Source organism: Danio rerio, chromosome 12 (genome assembly GCF_052040795.2).
Source record: "Danio rerio strain M-AB ecotype USA chromosome 12, GRCz13ab, whole genome shotgun sequence".
In the NCBI taxonomy this organism is placed as follows: Eukaryota; Metazoa; Chordata; class Actinopteri; order Cypriniformes; family Danionidae; genus Danio; species Danio rerio.
This window is the reverse complement of record NC_141032.1, coordinates 40,923,670-40,944,220: the sequence shown is the minus strand read 5'-3', so window position 1 is coordinate 40,944,220 and position 20,551 is coordinate 40,923,670.

Genomic DNA, 20,551 nt, shown 5'->3' with positions numbered 1-20,551 from the left:
AAGTGAAATTATAATTTAAATGATAAAATTTATGAATGTCTTAATAATTTTCACACATTTATCTTAGTGTGAATCCATAAATGCTGCAATACGAGTTCTCTCTTTTATTCATTCATTTTTCATTGGCTTAATCCCTCATTTATTAGTAATCGTCACAGTGGAATGAACTGCCAACTATTCCAGCATAAGTTTTACCCAGCCGATGCATTTCCACCCACAACCCACTACTGTTAGACACCCATACAATGTTATATTCACACACTCATATGGCTAATTTAGTTTATCCATTTCACTTACAGTGTACGCCTTTGGACAGTGGGGGAAACCTGAGCACCCGCAGAAAACCCACACAAACACAAGAAGAACATGCAAACTCCACACAGATATGCTGGCCCAACCGGGACTTGAACCAGCGACCTTCTTGCTGTGAGATGACAGTGCCACCCTATATGTATTTATTAAAAAGAAAAGAAAAAGATGAAAAAAGTTTTAAGCAGTTCATTTGTATTCTAAAATATTAGTAGCATTATTATTACAACAGGGCACATTGTACATATATTGACATATAAGACTTTTCTGTATTGATTATTTACATGAATAATGTTGAGACAGAAAATTAACAGTACATTTCCACTACTTCCTACTTATTTGATTCAACTCAAATGTGTATGTCACACTTCAGGTCAGAGAATACAAAAACCTTATAAAAATGTGGACAAATAAAAGCACTCGTAACCTTTTAGCGTCTGGAAGAGCTGCAGCTTGAAGTGACCTGCACACTCATCGGAAGTTCAGGAAAACACCATCATGTGTTTCAGCAGCACAACATGTCAAACAAAGCAAACTGACAAATTGCAGAAGCACTGGTTGCAATTACTCTGGATGGAGCAAGAAATGCCACCATTGTGTGTGAACGAATTGTTTATTTGGTTCTTTCTCAGAATAAAACCCATTTTATACAGTTTTCCTGACAAAAACTTTGGAGGAAAAAAGGAGGTGCCATCAAAAACACATCAGAATGGCAGAGAGGGTAACAAACACTCATCTTTTAGGGCCTGTAAACGATGAAATCTGAGGGGGAAAACCGATATGTATAAATGATAGTCTGTCTGCACTGGAACACAGAGATTAAATCACAGCTCTCAGAGACATATGAAGCTCTTTATGATGTAGCCTAAAAGTCATATATAAAAAAAAGTCTTTAAGTCACAAAATGTTATATTTTCCCAAATTAAAGACTTTTGCCAATTTTACATGTTAAAAAATCTAATTTTGTCCCTTTTTGGAATATATAATAAAGGTCTGATGTACAAATTGGTTAAACCTCAAATTTGTCCTCACTAATACATCTGGAAAACAAATGTATTTTTTTTTTTTCAATCTTTTTCATTTTTGACTGTTTTGATAGTTATGAAATGGCCTCCACAGAGTCCAGACCTGAATATTATATACAGTTTGGGTAGGCAATATTATAGGCAGAACAAGAAAGATAAAACATGCTAAATCTAAGGAAGAAACTCTTAGAAATGGTGGGCGACATGGTGGCTTAGTGGTTACCATTGTCGCCTGCAGAGCAAGAAGGTCGCTGATTTGTGTCCCGGCTTGGCCAGTTGGCATTTCTGTTTGAAGTTTGCATGTTTAACCCCGCCATCCTGGCCAAATTTGCCCACTGGCCTCTGTCCATCATGGTCTCCTAACCATCCCCATATCATAATTGGCTTTATCTCTCAGTCTTCTCACTACCAATCAGCTAATTTGTGGTGTGCGGTCTGGCGCAACACACTGGTGGTGGATGAGGAGATTCCTCCAATGTGTAAAGCACTTTGAGTGTCTAAAAAGTGCTATATAAATGTAAGGAATTATTATTATTATTTTATTATTATTATTATTATTATTATTATTATTCCGCTGTGGCGACCCCTGATGGACTAAGTCAAAGGAAAATGAATGAATGAATGAATGAATGAATAAAGGTCTGATGTAAAATATGTTAAACCTTAAATCAGTTACCAGCCTTGTCCACACTAATACATCTGAAAAAAAAAAAAAAAAACATCTTTTTAATTTTTTTAATCTTTCACTGTAAAAAATGCATGGTTCCACACAATACATTCATGTTGTCCCAACACAAATTGATTAAGTTAACATTTATGTGGATTGAACATAAAAAAATTAAACAGTTGTGATATAGAATTAACATGCAACAGCAGGACTTGACATTAATACCTGTCAACCTGCCAAATGCAGATGGGTGGTTAGACAGCCACCGCCACTAGCCACTTTGGCCGGTTGAAAATAGTTTTCAAATTGAACTTTTCTTAAAAGCAGGTTTGGACAATGAAGATGGCCTTATGCATGCAAATGTGATTTTAGAATCGAGAAGCAGCACGACTGACAAAAGTAGCGTCCGCGCGAGCAAAAGAAAAAAAAAAAAGCAGGGGATTACAGAATGAGAGGATGATGTGAGCTACTGTTTAAAATGCGCGTGCGCTCCCATTTCCTGGCGCAAAGCAACCGTGTCTGGAAATGCAACTGGTGCGATCAGTTCTTTTTTTTAAATAGAGCTATGGACAGCCCCAGACGTTTTTAAAAAATGTATTTTTGTAAGCAGCAGCATTTGCCGCTTTCGCTTTAACCATTCATTGAACAGATTATAAATGAGCCTAATGTTAACCGTGTGCGTGTGATCCTCCGTTTATTATTACACATAGTTTAAGATACATTCTTACAATAATTGTTTTTTAAATGTCAATTAATTAAATAAAATAAATATTATTAATAAAAAAATAATATTGATAAAATCAATAAAAAGCATGTACTGTATACAGCTATATTTAGCTTGTTTTGACATATAATTTAAAATTTGTGGCTAAGAAATAATTTATTTGTTTTTGGTGTGGTCAAACTCAGAGATAAATATGGTAAATCCTTGGTGTTGAGCCCTGACAGGTCATGTGAAATAAAAATGAACTATGACACTATGAAACCATAACCCATTTGCTCTTGCACATTTAGCAAATTCATACACACACAGACACACACACACACACACACACACACACACACACACACACACACACACACACACACACACACACACACACACACACACACACACACACACACACACACACACACACACACACACACAAAAAAGTGAAATGAATGAGGAGGCATGTGGATATTACAAAGTCTAAATCAAGTAATTTTAGTGTATGAAAGTCAAATTTATGCATTTAAATTATATTTTTCCAACAACAAAATTGTGGTTAGTGAAAATGGCAAGTGGCTAGTATGTTGGCAATCTCAAGACACAGTTGCTGGTGATTAAAAAAGTTAATGTCTAGCTCTGTGCAACAGTATATTAGTCATCAGCAACTTAGCACTACAACTTTTAATGGAGTTTAGAAACAGTGCTGATATAGAGAACAATTGAATTTTCAGCAGACTTTGAGGATCATTTTGATGCTAAAACAGGAATGAAAGGAAATTAAATCATAAAAAATACAATAGAAGTCCCTTAAATGGGTTTACAGCAAGAATTCAGTTTTAATTGAAGCTTCTCTGTATTTAGAATTTGATGAATTGTGTAATTAAAGAGCTGCCATTGTAATTCAATGGCGCGTACAGAGACGGTGTAATTAAAACAAGCTGCTTCGGGCATCACAGATTCATCTCACCTGCAGAACAAAGAAAAAAAAAGTGACAGAATGAAGCATATGAGCCCGTCACAGCTGCTCTGGCCATGACAGAGTGTGATCAATATTAGAGAAGAGACATCTGAAAGTGATATTCCCAAAACCCTCGCCATATTAAACGAACAACAAAACAGCCACAACATCCTTATAATTGCGGAGGAAGACTATTACAGTTGCAGCTGCTGGGATCGATCGTTTACAATGGATGAGCGAGTCAGGAGACGTTTGACAGATAAGGCCGGCAGGTGTCGATGGTTTAATTTAACATGGAGAAATGGTGGTTTCAAATGGATTTCGTTGCATGGCATGATGGGATTTCTGCTCTTTTGACCCCTTCAGTGATCTTTCCGGGGCTCTTTGCGCTCGCTGGAGGTGTTTGAAGAAGGTAAATACCAGGGACTGACCTCTCGCTCCCACAATCTCTTAACGAGGAATGGTTTCTGTAGGGCTTTGGATAATTTCATGCTTTTTTTAGAGCCTCAAAGGAGGTGACAGAGAATGGATATATTTTCTGAACGGAACATAGATTAGATTTACTCGAGATTCTGGCATCCATATCGGTTTTCTAGTTTTCCAGGATGATTATCCACAAACTATTATAGAGTTAGAGTCAGAACAAAATTAACCTTTTAATTTTATTATTATTATTTTTTTACATTTATAAAACTACAACAAAATACAAAAGAAAAAGAAAAAAAATTCAATACAATACAATAATAATACATATAAATACAATACAAAAAAAATACTAACCTGACAGAACACTAACAGAACACAGAGGGACAAATGCACATGAAAGCAAAATATAATTTAGCTGGGCAGGTAATACATGAATAAAATTCAATTCAATTCAGCTTTATTTGTATAGCGCTTTTACAATGTAGATTGTGTCAAAGCAGCTTCACAAAAATGGTCATAGTAACTGGAACAGTGTAGTTCAGTTTTTAGTGTTTAAGTTCAGTTCAGTTCAGTTTAGCTCAGTTCAGTGTGATTTAATCATTAATGAGAATTCAAACACTGAAGAGCAAATTCATCGATGCGTAGCTCTACCAATCCTGAACCATGCGAGCCAGTGGCGACAGCGGAGAGGGGAAAAAAAACTTCACCTGATGGGAGTGAAGAAAAAAAACCTTGAGAGAACCAGACTCAGTTGGGCACGACCATTTAAATTGCTCCGCTGGCCAAAAGTCTTGTGCAGAGCTTCAGTCACCGCGGTGGACTGAAAGCTCTAAAGTAACATTGTTCTTGTATCACCAGAAAAAAAAAAAGCATTATCCTGACGATAGTTTATTGTCAAATAATAGTTTGGGCACATTATTAAAATATTATGAATAGTGTATATCAATAACACTCTATCTTTAATTACTAAATTATATTAACAGGGGTTATTGGTTATGCTTGCGTTTCTTCTAAAGCATTAAGGTGTTCTAATATCTGTCCCCATGTTTTATCAAATATCTGCAATTTTAAGAGTTCACTCTTGAGCTGATGATTGATTATAAAGCTTGTTTGGCATGCTGTCCTGGGAGAGAGCCCTGAGCACATAAGATCCTCGAGCCTGGGGCTCCCTCCCTTTTGCAAGGCAAGAGGGGAGTTTGAGCCAGGTAGATAGCTAATGAACAGATAGTGATTGCTCTTAAGAAATAACTACTTACTATTAGCATGTCTATGGTGCCGATTTGGATTAGTCAATTAACTTAAGTTACATGTTTTTGGATGGTGGGAGGAAATCAAGGAACCCAGGGGAAACCCAGGTGAGCACGGGGAGAACGTGTGAACTCCGCACAGAAACGTCAGCTGGCTTGGATAGGGCTAGAACCAGTGACGTTCTTGCTGTGTGGGCAATAGTGTTAACCCTGAGCCACCGTGCCACCCATCTAGGAAAAGAGGAGTAGAGGTGGAAGGGGGGCATCTTCAAAATGAAGATGGCGTAGGAACCGTCAAATTGGTCAATTATAAATTGAATAATGAAGGACCGGCTGCAAGCAATCATAAGCACATGATCCTCTCTAAATTAGTTATAAATAAACTTCACTTGTCATTATTGTTATATCTTAACCTCTCCAAAGCAAGAATGTTTACGATATCTCTACCCCACATACCAAATTTAGGTACAGATTCAGTTTTCCACATTGTCAAAAACACACTTATTGCAATTACTTTACTGAAAAACATGGCTCATCAATCATATTTATTAAACATCTCTAAGTTACTAAATATCCCAAGAACAGCTATAAGTGGACATGATTCAAGATTTTTTTTTTTTTTTTTTGGAGGGCTTTAGAAAACATTCAAATATGTTTTGCTAATATTCTTGTAATTTAGGACAAAAATCTATTTAATTTAAAGAGAAAATGTCCTTATCCAGAGCTCTGACTAAGCAAAACTATCAAATTTTAATAATTTGTTAGACAACTAACTGTGTCTTCACACAATTATTTAATTAATCAATCAATAAAATATATTTGATTAAATAAATAGTCATTGTTTTTTGGCATTAATGGGTTGAAACCGGACGGTTTCTGTAAATATACTCTTATAATACTATTATAATGTGAAAATGTATGATTTTAAAAAGGAGATGTGGCACAAAAAACCCTCCCTAAACCCAACCTTCATTGAGGGATAAGCAAATCGTACTAAACTGTACAAATGAGATTGTACAAATTCATACAAATTAGCCACTAGATCAAAAAGTTACGAATTGCTGTGAGATATCATTTATTTCACATGTTAAAATATCAAATTTTTCTCCATTTTGCAATATATAAAAAAGGTCTGATGTAAAAACATGTGAAACTTCAAATCTGTTATCAAGCATATCCACACTAATACATCTGAAGAGCATCTTCTTAATTTTTTCAATCTTTTTAATTTTTGACTGTGTTTTGACAGTCATGAAATGGCCTCTATAGAGTCCAGACCTGAATAGTATGTGTAGGCAACATTATAAGCATTATAAGATTCACCTTGAGAGATAAAGATCTATCTATCTATCTATCTATCTATCTATCTATCTATCTATCTATCTATCTATCTATCTATCTATCTATCTATCCATCTATCTATCTATCTATCTATCTATCTATCTATCTATCTATCTATCTATCTATCTATCTATCTATCTGGATTCAATGTGATTTAGTGATTCTATTGACTTGATTAGGATACAGCTCAAGGCAGTTATGAATTTGGCTATCTGTCTTTAAACGTAATAGTTTTAATAACTAATTTCTTTTATCTTTGCCATGATGACAGCACATAATAAGCAAGTCAATGGATGACAACGGTTTGTTCTGTAGCCAATCAAAAAAAAAAAAAAATCTAATAATATTTTGTCTTCGTCTGCATATTTAAAGTGTATGTTGGATGTATAATGCAAGTCAGAGCAAATTACTTCTATCTAAAAAAGTATATAACAGGGAATAAAACTGCTGTTGGACAACACTGCAAAATGTCTTAGTCCACAGTCATGCGGCCAATGTGTTTGCAGTCAGTGGTCTCACACCACCATGACTCTCTGTGAACCGAAAACTTGACTCTGAAGTCCTGTTAAAATTAGAAAACAAGACCTCTACCATTTTTGGCCCTCCAGAAAATATCCATTATTAAAGTTACACTCTTTTGCCCACAGAAAATGACTGCAGGGTTGTCCTTTAACTCTGCACAATGCACTTTTTTTTTCTTTTGCTAAAAAGGAAAAGATTTTTTTCAGCTGCACATAGATTTTTCTTTCTTAAAGCATTGCATTCAAAATATATAAACAAACAAACAAATAAATAGATAGATAAATAAAAACATTAACAAATAAACAAACAAACAAATAAATAAATAAATAAATAAATAAATAAATAAATAAATAAATAAATAAATAAATAAATGTTTGCTGCTTGCTCAAATTTCTTAAAATAAAATGAGCTAATCAACCTAATTCTTGAGTATTTTTGACATTTTATTTATGATGAAGTTCCATCATGATTTGAACTATATGGATATTTTTGTTGGCATAAAAAAGCTGGGTGGTAGATGTGCAGTTCCCAGCATCCTTGAAAGGTACTGTAATGCATTAAGTGAGACATAAGTTGACAGTGTTGTAAGTGAAGTTTTAATATATAAAGTAAAAATGTATCCTTAAAAATATTTTTGAGATTTTGAAGAGTTTCAACTAAGGTTTAAATGCAGTTACTGTGCATTCATGTGTTTTTGGATACTGGCACATTTATACACACAAATATTGATTTATTCTTCAATAACTGAATAACTGTGCCAATTCCAGTTCTGAAATCAGTTACTTTTTATTTGTCCAGTCTATATATTATATAAAAAACAGCAACATTTAATATCAATTCAAGTAGTTGTTAAGTTTGAACTGCAAAAAAACATAACAAAACAAAAAGCTCAACTCAACTAAACTCATTTCTAGAGCACTTTCAACAAACCACAATGGGTACCAAAGTGGTGTACATAAAAACACATAAAAACACATAAAAACACATGCAACCATACTAGAACCAAAATACATAAACTCACAACACACGATTAAAAGCTAAAGAACATAAGTATGTTTTTAGTGACCTCTGAAAAGGTTCAAAAGTTGGAGCTGTTTTTAAAAGAGAGTGAAAGATCGTTCCAAAGTTTTAAAGCTGCTACGGAAAAATCTCGATCGCCTCGACATTTCAAGCGTGATCGTGGAAACAGAGTAGATCCTTAAAGCGAAGAGATATTACGGGTTGGTATATATTAATTAGCAAGCAGGCTAGACCCTGGATACCAGCATGTTCTCTAAGCCGATCAGTGAGAATGTCAGCTCTAAAACCTGATTGAAACTTATTAAAACTATGATTATTAACCAGGAACTCATTCAGCTGTACAGACACAATCTTCTCTAAAATCTTTGAAATAAAAGGCAGTTTATCAATAGGGAGATGTCAAATTTGGTGCGATTGCATGTTTCACACAGAGTTTTATTTAACGTCATTTAAATATGTGTAAATGAAAATGAAACCAATGTATATTATTTTTAATGTGTAAGGCATCGTCTACACGAACACAAGTATTTTTAAAACCACACTATTTTCTATGCGGGTTGGCTGGCAAAGTATCCGATGGGTGAAGATATTCCCAAACTCTGGCTACAGTGTGGTCATGGTGACACTACAACAGGAGTTTTTGCCTCATGACGTCAGCATGCACACTGTGTTCTCCTTTCTGATTGGCCAAAGACACCTGGGTTCACATCTAACATGGAAGATATTAATGAGGCAAAGTCACATATTCAACATTGATGGTGGTGGCATGAACCTATAAAACTGTTATCTCCGCCTGTTGATTTGGCGTGCCCTTAACACAAATCACAGTGCGTTTTTGCGTTTTATGTGGATGGAGATTTTTTTTTTACATTAAAACAAGGAAAACTACAAATAGACAGTGTTAATTACACAGAGCCATATTTGAGTTATTATATATAAGCAAATAACATGTCAATGGAGCTTTATATTTAATGAGTAGATGCATATTACTTCACACCTGGCTGAACGAGCAGATAAAATCACATAGGTTCAGAGAAGTGTGAGGTGTCTCTGGCCACTTCATACCCCAGAGCAGCCCCAAATGCTCCCCTCAGCAGTTTTTAATGAGGGAACAGAGGTGGCCGTCTGAACAGGACAATGTCACACTTTTCCTTCTCACCTTTCATGACTCAAAGCAGGGGTACAGGTGAGAATGCCGATTCCTGGGGAGCTTGAGCTGATATGAAACTCATCTCTGATTATTTTCACCTCAAATGAAATATTGACTGGAATTGGGAGCAGCACTGTGGGATATAAGGACAAACAGGTAAAGAATCATCTTTTATTTATTTTCTTTTGCATTATTTTTCATTTTCTTCCTTTCTTTCTGCATGTTAAAATGTAAAAGTCATATATACACTTATCGGCCACTTTTTTTAGCTCGTTAATGCAAATTTGTAATCAGCCAATCACATGGTAGCAACTCTTGCATTGGTGCATTTAGGTATGATCAAGAGGATCTGCAGCAGTTCAAACCAAACATCAGAATGGGGAAGAAAAGTGATTTAAGTGTCTTTGAACGTGGCAAGGTTGTTGGTGCGAGACGGGCTGGTCTGAGTAGTTCAGAAACTGCTGATCTACTGGGATTTTCATGCACAACCATCTCTAGGGTTTACAGTGAATGGTCCAAAAAAGAGAAAATATCCAGTGAGTGGCAGTTAAGTGGAAGCAGATGTCCAAATCAAATCAAATCAAATCATATCAAATCAAATCATGTCAAAGACATGCTGTACAGGTGAATTGGGTAGGCTAAATTGTCCGTAGAGTATGAGTGTGAATGAGTGTGTGTGGATGTTTCCCAGGGATGGGTTGCGGCTGGAAGGGCATCCGCTGTGTAAAAACGTGCTGGATAAGTTGACAGTTCATTCCGCTGTGGGGACCACGGATTAAAAAAAAGACTAAGCCGGCAAGAATAATGAATGAATGAATGAAGATTGATTCTCCTTCATTATAACTGCATAGATGATTTTATAGTACTGTGACTGAATAAAAAATGGAAATATACAGTGCTCAGCATATATAAGTACACCACTCACAAATCTACTTTTTAAATTCATAGTTTTAATAGGAAGCTGTACAATACTATATTTGTCCATATACATTAGATTAGTCAGTGCTGAAGCCAAATCTGGAGCTAATCTAACAAAATAACTTACAATAACGGTCCAAAAACTAATACACCCAAATTTATTTGTTATAGAAAAATATTAAATACAGTTTTTAAAGAGGTGTTTGGTGACTAAAATATTATTTTGATAAATATTTCTGTTTAATAAATCTGTTTTGTTTAAATGCATCAAAGTACATTGCCTATATTCACTGAGAAATGGATAAAAAAAAATTTTTCAAAATGGGCTGTACACAATTGTGCTGAGCACTGTATATATATATATATATATATATATATATATATATATATATATATATATATATATATATATATATATATATATATATATATAACTGTATATATCTTTCTTTCAACTATTATTCCTTTCATTTTCCATTCAACTTCATAACATCAATGATTTCTCATTCAAATCAGTGTGGCTTTCTTTTTCATGGCTGAAAGAACGTTCTCTGTTTTCTGCGAGTTCACACAAACACACAGTCATGAGTCCCGCATGCCATGCCTGGCACTCATAAATCACTTCAATTCAATCTCGGGGGAAATTGCCCCAGAGATGGCGAGTGGTTTTCCTGTGTTGGCATGGCGGACTGGAGCGAGGGCTGAATCACGCGCTGAGATTTGATTTATCAGCGCCGGACTGGAAGAGGGAGGGACGCGAGACCCTCGGAGGAGCTGCAATTTAGATTGGCCGCAGCAGATGGACGGTCAGCAATCAGACAGATGCTGTAATCAATTCAGCCTGCAGTCAGACATGAATCAGAGCGTCCAGTCCTGGTTTGTGTTGAACGCACTCGCACACATTGGGGCCACGCTCAAAGTGGCTGCTGTTTGATGTGGTTTGTCTCGCAGCCATATTTCTCGCGAATTACGGAATATTACTGTCAAGCTGACTAGTCGCATTGCCTTATTTTGTTACTGCTCTTTGTGCTTTTACCGTATGTGTGACACAAATTGGGCAGGATATATCCTAAATGGTACTACATATAGACTCTATCTATGGTGTCTATTTATAAAAATGCAGATGAAGTTGAGAAGTTCTTTTCAGTTACTATACTCTCATGTTTTACAAAACATCTAATTTGCACCAAAAATAAATGCTAAAATAAATAAAACCCAAAATAAACACTAAATAAAAGGGTTTTAAAAATGCTTTACAAACATAATTAAGAATTAATAATAATATTAATAATTCCTTAATAATAATGATAACAACAAAAAAGAGGCCAGTTGGCAAATTTGCCAGGTGCCGGGGTTCAGTTTAATGTCTCATGCAAAAGATGAGGCTTGAGACCAATCCATTATACTGGGGCATTAGGACCCACACAGAGCGCAGGTTGAGCGCCCCCTGCCAATCACACCAACACCACTTCCAGCAGCAATCTAGCTTTCCCATGTGGTCTCCCATCCAGGTACCGCTTAGCATCAGATGGGAACCATGTAAGAGTTGCAGAGAGCAAGCTACCGGCAACTATATTTACTTTAAATTTGAAACTATACACTACCGGTCAAAAGTTTGGACACAGTAGGATTTTTAAATGTTTTGAAATAAGCTGCTTCTGCTCACTAAGGCTGCATCTAATCATTAAAAACACAGTATAAGTTGTAAAATTGTAATATGCTATTACAGTCTAAAACACTGTTTAAAAGTAGTTTATAGTTTAATTTAATAATTTATTCTAGTGATTTGATTTAATAATTGATTCCAGTGAATTTATTCCAGTAATGATGCATTTTCAGTTTCATTACTCCAGTCTTCATAGTCTCATGATCCTTCAAAAATCATTCTAATATTAATTATTATTATTATTATTATTAATAGTAATATAAGCAATACTGGAGTTATAATTTCATTTGAAACTACAAAAAATAAGTAATAAATACATTTTTAATAAATAAGCATTAAACAAAATTTTTTTTTACATTCAATAATTGCCACCATGATGAAAAGAATAACTTTCCCTAAAAAAAACATTGAAAAAAAAAAAAAAAACTGACCCTAATCTTTTGACCGGTATATATTTGTACAAAAATTACTTACGCTTCAACTGTAATGAAGCTAATTTGAAATTAATTAATTATGTGTAATACATAAAATATTAGGGCGATGCAGTGGCACAGTAGGTAGTGCTGTCGCCGCCTCACAGCAAGAAGGTCGCTGGGTCGCTGGTTCGAGCCTCTGCATTTCTGCTTGGAGTTTGCATGTTCTCCCTGCGTTCACGTGGGTTTCCTCCAGGTGCTCCGGTTTCCCTCACAGTACAAAGACATGCGGTACAGGTGAATTGGGTAGGCAAAATTGTCCGTAGGAGTGTGTGTGTGTGTGTGTGGATGAATGTTTCCCAGAGATGGGTTGCGGCTGGAAGGACATCTGCTGCGTAAAAACGTGCTGGATAATTTGGCGGAATATTCTGCTGTGGCGACCCCGGATTAACAAAGGGACTAAGCTGATAAGAAAATGAATGAATGAATATAAAATATTAAATATTAAATACAAATTACAAAGAAAATTACCATAGCTAAATTTAAATAAACCAAAACAAAACCTGAAAATATACAAATAAAAGCCAATAATATGTATTTTAAATAATTATACAATGATATTTATATTAACTTTAACTAAAGACTGTATGCAAAATGACCTAAACAACTACAAAACAAAACTTTTTAAATGACATATATGAGTAATTTCGGGCTTGACTGACCATACAGTATTATATTATATTATATTATATTATATTATATTATATTATATTATATTATATTATATTATATTATATTATATTATATTATTCATTCATGTTTCTTCAGCTTAGTGCCTTATTTATCAGTGGAATGATCAAAGGATGCCCTTCTAGCCGCAACCCAGTACAGGGAAACAGCCATACACTCACGCATTCACACACACTCATACACAACAGTCAATTTAGTTCATTCAATCCATCTATAGCGCATGTCTTTTGACTGTGGGGAAACCGGAGCACCTGGAGGAAACCCATGTCAACATGGAGAGAACATGCAAACTCCACACAATAATGCCAACTGGCCTAGACGGGACTCGAAGGAGAGACTTCTTGCTGTGAGGCGATTGTGCTACCCACTGCACCACCGTGATGACCCACATTTTATCCTATATTCCAAAAACAAAAACTAGAACAAATGACATTATTTCAGATGATGGACAGAAAGGGAGCGGGGAGGTAAATCTTTAAAAATAAACCCCAATTCAATCGTCCACCAATCTAAATATTTGAAAGACCCGTTGCTCCCAATATGGTGGTTATTGGTGGAGTTTAATGAAATTCTTTCTGAGTGGTGTGTCTCGCTCTTTCACGCACCAACTTGTTTTCTTGGCCACCGCAGTGTAGTCCTGCTTCAGAAAGAGCCTTTTATCATTCTGTCTGTGATCCTGCCAGTGTCCCGCTGCCATCCTAGCATCTCTTCTTCAGACAGTCTGCGATTTAATTTTTATTAAAACTGATAAATGTGTGGAGAAAGAAAAGAGAGAGAGAGAGAGAGAGAGAGAGAGCAGAGAATGAATCAGGGTCAGCGCTGATTCTGTCCAACTTGGGATTGACTGTAGAGTGCAGAAAACTGTAAATCTGGGGCAGTGCTGGGTGAAAAATTAAACATGCATACAAAACCCAGACAAAGCCATTACTCTGGTAAATTGATCCGAATACTCTTGTGGAATTGCCTGCTGGGGCAGAAAGCACTCAGGTGATTGGCTTTTGGGCCGGCTGCGACTCAGAAGTGAGTTTTCAATCCACTGATGGAGGTTTCATCAATTCTGAAATTGAGACATTTTGCAGAGTCAATTGGTCTGAATTAATTGGCCTGCATAATATGTTATCATGGACAAGAATATTTTGACATTAACACTGTTATAGGTGCAACATGAGATCTTATGCTTATGCTAACACAACCATGACAGCAATGAAAGATTACGTCCCATCTTTTCAGCAATTTGTCAACCAAATTCACACCTCCTGTACGCATGCAATAAACAACAGCAGTTCCAGTAAAAGTTACAGTACTGTGCAAAAGGCCAGCATTTTCACCAAGGTTTAAAGTTGGTTATTTCTATATTTTTCTGTAGCATGTCATTCATTCATTTTCTTTTCGGCTTAGACCCTTTGTTAATCAGGGGTCGCCACAGCGGAATGAACTGCCAACTTATCCAGCATGTTTTTTTTTTCTGCCGCAACCCATCTTTGGGAAACATCTGATGACACATACAAACTTTGGACAATTTAGCCTACCCAATTCACCTGAACCGCATGTCTTTGGACTGTTGGCAACTTCTTGCTGTGAGACGACAGTGCTAACCACTGAGCCACGGTGCCATCCCCTGCTGTATACAGTATATACCTCACTGGCCACTTTATAAGGTACACATTACTAGTACTGCGTGGGACCACTTTTCTCTTTAGGACTGCCTTAATCCTCCGTGCAATAGATTCAACAAGGTACTGGACATATTCTTCATGTCACGACACTAGACGAAAAGGATCCAATTGCAAGTGTTTAATAAACTGAAAAATGTAACAAAGGATATCACTGGAGTGAACTGGAGACAAGAAAGTTCAAAACGAGAGCCACGGGTCACAATGAAGACATCAATGAACAACGAAGGATTCTGGAAAACAACAGACAGAAACAAGACAAACAACGGACTGATAACCAGAACATACCACATGAGGAAATATATAGCCAGGCAAATAAGGACCAGCTGGAAGATGATTAAGTCAGCTGATGACATCAGCTGATTATAAAGCACGCTGTCAACACAAAAGGTAAACAAACACACACCCTCACACATGACAACACACAAGGCAAGATACATAATATACAGGAGAAACACACAGATCCATAAACTGTGACACTTCAGAGATTTTGGTCCACATTGTCAAGATGGCATCATGCAGAGTCTGCAGATTTGTCCGCTGCATATCCATGATGCGAATCTCCCATTCCCCCACATCCCAAAGGTGCTCTATTAGATTGAGATCTGGTGACTGTGGAGGACATATGAATACAGGGAACTAATTGTCATGTTCAAGTCTGAGATGTCTGAGATGACAGTCTGAGATGACTCGCGCTTTATGACATGGCGCGTTATCCTACCGGAAGTAGTCATCAGAAGATGGGTGCACTGTGGTCATAATAGGATGGACATTTTTAGCAACAATACTCAGGTAGGCTGTTGCGTTGACATGATGCTCAATTGGAAAATATCCAAGAAAATATCCACCCACACCACCATTACACCACCACCAGCCTGAACGGTGGATACAAGGCAGGATGGATCCACACTTTCATGTTGATGACGCCAAATTCTGATCCTACCATACGAATGTCGCAGCAGAAATCGAGACTAATCAGAACAAGCAACATTTTTAGAATCTTCTATTGTTCAATGTTGGTGAGCCTGTGCAAACTGTAGCCTCAGTTTCCTGTTCTAAGCTGACAGGAGTGGCACCTGGTGTGGTCTTCTGCAGTTGTAGCCCATCTGCCTCAACGTTGTATGTGTTGTGCATTCAGAGATGCTCTTGCAGACCTCGGTTGTAAATAGTGGATATTTGAGTTACTGTTGCCTTTTTATCAGCTGGAACCAGTTTGGCCATTCTCCTGTGACCTCTGGCGTCAGCAAGGCATTTGCGCCCACAGAACTGCCGCTCAACTGCATATTTTTTTCTTTTTCAGACCATTCTCTGTAAACCCTAGAGATAGTTGTGTATAAAAATCGCAGTAGATCAGCAGTTTCTGAAATACTCAGACCAGCCCTTTTGGCATCAACAAGCATGCCACGTTGATTTAAGTCATCTTTCTTCCCCATTCTGTTGCTCGGTTTGAACTACAGCAGATCATCTTGACCATGTCTACATGCCTAAATGCATTGAGTTGCTGCCATGTGATCAGTTGATTAGAAATTTGCGTTAACAAGCAGTTGGACAGGTGTACCTAATAAAGTGGCCATTGAGTGTATGTATATATATATATATATATATATATATATATATATATATATATATATATATTTATATATATATATAAAGTGCCACCTGCAATTTTAGAGGTCCGTCTCTACAAATGCAATATTCTCCAATTAATTTTTCCATGCCTTCTCCACCTCCTCCTCATATTGTTCGTGAATAAACATTGCAGGAAAAAAAACAGAGCAAAGTCTACCAAAGCCATCCTGAATATGAAGAAAAAGAGAAGGGAACGAATGCAAGTGTACGAATTAAGAGACAGTGATGTGTTAGGTGACAATATTTTATTGATCATTTTCTGTACATGCCCATACAACTGTCACTCTAGCCGTCTGTCTGCAGATGAGGAATAATGACTTGTGAAGAAAGAATAGTTGAGGGAGAGGGAGAGCAAAAAAAAACAAGGTTAATGAGAAGAGATGTACCTCGCTTTCCCTCCGGTCCACCCCATGGCTAATGATAGTGCAGACTGAAGAGATGCTGATTCGCAAGAGCTTCTATTAACACCTCCGCCTGAAGCTGAGCAGAGTGAATACAACAAGACTTCTCTGGTGCCCTAGAGAGAGATATAAAAAAATAATAAAATAAAAAATCAGAACAGGATGAGGCGTTCCCTACAGAGACACAACAAGTCTATGCTAAAAAGGCAAATGCAGATGGATTTACATGAGTACAATCTACCTTCCAGAAGCTCTAGAGACATGTCTACTTTGAATCCCTGTGTGCTAGCGTGCAAATGAAAACTACAGTATACACAAGTGTGACTAGGGACTTGGTTATAGATCTGTTTACTAGGCAGTCTTAATGGAACAAGCTGGTTTCAGGCATGTCATTTCAATTTGTGTGTTCCTGTAGCTCAACTGGTATAGGGCAGCTTCCAGGCAATGTGGTCGATTCCCAAGTGACAAACAATCTGAACATGTCTTGAATGCTTTGGATGAATGTGTTTGGTAAATGCACACCGCATCCTTAACATTCCGGCCATAAGTAATTGGTTTGTTTGTTCTTGCTAGCTTGCTTATCTAATAAATTTGGCATTGTTCATTATGGATATTCTTTTGGTTTGCTTTGGATAAAATCAGTGTACAAAATGGACTAAAGTTACTGATTGTAAATGTAATTTAATTACATTGGATTAACTAACTGTCACACAACCAGCGATCGCTTCCCAGAGGATCGCTGGTTCTCAAACAAACTCTCATGACTATATTTCCGCATTTCCCAGGACTACATTTTCATACATGCACTGCTCCTAAACACGCACGCCTGCTCATTCATCTATCCTAATTGCAATCACCAGCTGGACCTTGTTCACAGACTAATATCAATCCATTCATAAGCCACTCTCTCACGCTACCAGTTTGCCGAGTCTTGTTTACCCAGTGTGACATTACAACGCGGTTCCCTGTCTTGTTTCGCCGTGTCTTGATCCTAGCCTTGTTATCCTGTTTAGCCGCCTGCCTTTCGACCTTTAGCCTGTTTATGATTCTGGACTGCCTATATATACCTGTTTGCACCTGATGACCACTGCTTGCCTGACATTGAATAAACTGCATATTGGATCTTACCTCCTGTTGTCCTCTGTCACTCCACCCAGTCGGTAACACTAACACTAAAAAAATTTGTTGCTTGTTCAAACTATTTTTTTTTTAAATGAGCTGAGGCAACAAATCTACTGAGATTTCGTTGGGACAACTTATTTTTTATGTTCAATTTACTTCATTTGTTGAATTTGTATGGTTAAATGAATCGACTTGTTGGGAAACTATACTTCACGCTGCCAGATGTTTGATCCATACGCCACCTCAAAGTCTCTAATCCTGCTGATGGCCAGATCAAGCTGGTGTTTTGTCGATTTGTCCTACCTTGTCAGATTGTCTTACCTCCAATTAAAAAAGTAGGTAGCACATTTTGATGACGCAGTATGCTACCCTTCAGATTTTGCTACCAGTGTCAATTTTATTGTGAATTCGTGTGATATGAAGCTGTAACATCGCCCTAACCTACGTAATCCCTAACCCCAACCTAAGAGCCATTCAAATACTGTTAAGTTGCATAATCTGATGAGTAGGATAAAATGTCAGGACACTGATGCTCCTCCAGTCAGTCCTCGCTGTTGCTTCTGCAACAAAACAACGGCTGGAAATGACAGCAGCACTGTGACAGCATTAAATACGACCAGTGAAGATACTTAAAATTATTATTTTAACACATTTGTGCCAAATAAACGGTTTTATTTCTGTGTTAGTGATCACGATTGCAATGAATCACTATTTTTAATTGGATCTAAGTGAACAGGTTGAATTAATTTACCAAATTAAACTCAATCATTTGAAATGACTCACAACTGCAGTAATGTTAAGCACTTATCCGCAAACTACTTACCTATAAACATGCCTGATATCGCCCTCTGACTCGAAAAAAATATATATATACTGAGTTATTTAGTTATTAGAACAGTAAACACAGATAACAGATTTGACAAGTGGTAAATCGATAACACTGCGCATGTGTGATTCAGTGAACCGAACACAAACAGTACAGTACATGGCAGCCTGCAGTGTTTGAACTGAACTTGAACAACTGCAGCACACGTAAAACGAGGGCTTAAATGAGGGGATCTGGCGAAACGTAAGTTTGTTTTCATAACAGAAAGTCGTAATGGAATTTAAATTAGTAGATCATGCTTCATTCGGGTTGCAAAACGTAATTGTAAGAAACTTTTCAGATCATGGTGATGTTTTAACTGACGGAAATTATGATTGCTGACTGAATATTTTTGATATGTCGAGTCCAAACTTGGGAAAATTGACACAAAAGATTCAGTTTGGGCAACGCGGTGGCGTAGTAGGTAGTACTGTCACCTCACAACAAGAAGGTTGCTGGTTCGAGCCTCAGCTGGGTCAGTTGGCGTTTCTGTTTGGAGTTGGCATGTTCTCATTGTGTTCGCATGGGTTTCCTCTGGGTGCTCCGGTTTCCCCCACAGTCCAAAGACATGCGGTACAGGTGAATTTGGGTAGGCTAAATTGTCAGTAGTGTATGAGTGTGAATGGATGTTTCCCAGAGATGGGTTGCAGCTGGAAGGGCATTCGCTGCGTAAAAACATGTGCTGGATAGGTTGGCGGTGTCATTGGCGACACCGGATTAATAGGGGGACTAAGCCGAAAAGAAAATGAATGAATGAATGAAGATCCAAACTTCTAATCACTACTGTGTGTTTACCTTCAGAAGAAGTCTTGCACACATGCTAACTTTTGTATTTGAATTTAAGAAAGGGTAGATGGTAGTGGTAGATGGTAATGTTTTTGTCAAACTAAAATGTAGTTGAGTATTTATTATATAATATTTATTCTGATGATTTAGAATCTTGCACCTAACAAATGTCCTAATTTATAAAAATAATAAAAACAACAACAAACAAAAAGCTAAAACTAATACTGAAACTAATAAACACTAAACTAAAATTAAGCAATTTCAAAATCTTTCTGTAAAATCTACTGTTATTAAAACTAACTGAATTTAAAAAACAAAAAAAGTCAAAACGAAATAAAAACTAAAACAAAACGATTATAACTTTGGTTCAAGAACATTAAAAATAACAACTGGATTTTGTTTATCACTTAAAAAAAAACAATTTGCAAAAAATATTATGCAACTTTTGGAGGATGTTCTTTGTTTCCTGCGACACATTTTAGGAATTTGACATCTAGTTCTTAATGTTCCCAATTAGTTTCTCCAAATCCACCCATTGTGTCCCTTTTACAAGAAATAATGAGTCTGAGGTGTCTAAATACATCATAGATAAATGTACTTCATTCTTTAAATGTCTCTTTTGGTTTTTTGTGTGCCTCTCTATGCAAATATGCTGCTGGTTCTAGAAAAGTTTATAACTATTTTGAGAGTAGAGATATGAAGCAGATCAACTGAATTAAGAAAAAACTTAACAAGCAACGGAAGGAGCTCTATCAGTTAATCAGCCAATTTAACAAAGGTGGAACTCGCTTACCTAATCATTCTAAGTACCTTGATACGCATCAATGTAGTCACCTTTTGAAGTGGAGCAAATCCTTTCAACATTGTCCTCAAACAACACCTTTTCCCTCACAACCAAACTTTTTTGATCCACTCATAATGTTTTCTATTGTATCTACAGTATATCCAGCC